We start from the raw sequence: 867 nt of genomic DNA on the forward strand, positions 1-867 counted from the left end.
GGTAGAGTCAGAATTTGGCGTAAACAGAATGAGAACATGGATCCATCATGCCTTGTTACCACTGTGCAGGCTGGTGGTGGTGGTGTAATGGTGTGGGGGATGTTTTCTTGGCACACTTTAGGCCCCTTAGTGCCAATTGGGCATCGTTTAAATGCCACGGCCTACCTGAGCATTGTTTCTGACCATGTCCATCCCTTTATGGCCACCATGTACCCATCCTCTGATGGCTACTTCCAGCAGAATAATGCACCATGTCACAAAGCTCCAATCATTTCAAATTGGTTTCTTGAACATGACAATGAGTTCACTGTACTAAAATGGCCCCCACAGTCACCAGATCTCAACCCATTAGAGCATCTTTGGGATGTGGTGGAACGGGAGCTTCGTGCCCTGGATGTGCATCCCACAAATCTCCATCAACTGCAAGATGCTATCCATCAATATGGGCCAACATTTCTAAAGAATGCTTTCAGCACCTTGTTGAATCAATGCCACGTAGAATTAAGGCAGTTCTGGAGGCGAAAGGGGTCAAACACAGTATTAGTATGGTGTTCCTAATAATCCTTTAGATGAGTATAATTGGTTATGACTTGTAGGTAGTGAAGGTGTAGCTTATGTTTAGACAAGGCTGTCCTTTTGTGGGCATATGTGCATTTGTGTTTCACATGTACAAGCTTGGCCATGTGTTTAATTGCAGACTGTGTGTGTGTGTGTGTGTGTGTGTGTGTGTGTGTGTGTGTAGATGGTGTCAGTCTCAAGGTCAGCCATCCATATCGCCTAACCATCTGAGGAGGTAAACACACAGCAACACAGCAGCAGAATTCATTGCTATATCAACCAAGTGTGTGACAGTTTGACAGAGAAGGA

Source organism: Micropterus dolomieu, linkage group LG11, assembly GCF_021292245.1.
Source record: "Micropterus dolomieu isolate WLL.071019.BEF.003 ecotype Adirondacks linkage group LG11, ASM2129224v1, whole genome shotgun sequence".
In the NCBI taxonomy this organism is placed as follows: Eukaryota; Metazoa; Chordata; class Actinopteri; order Centrarchiformes; family Centrarchidae; genus Micropterus; species Micropterus dolomieu.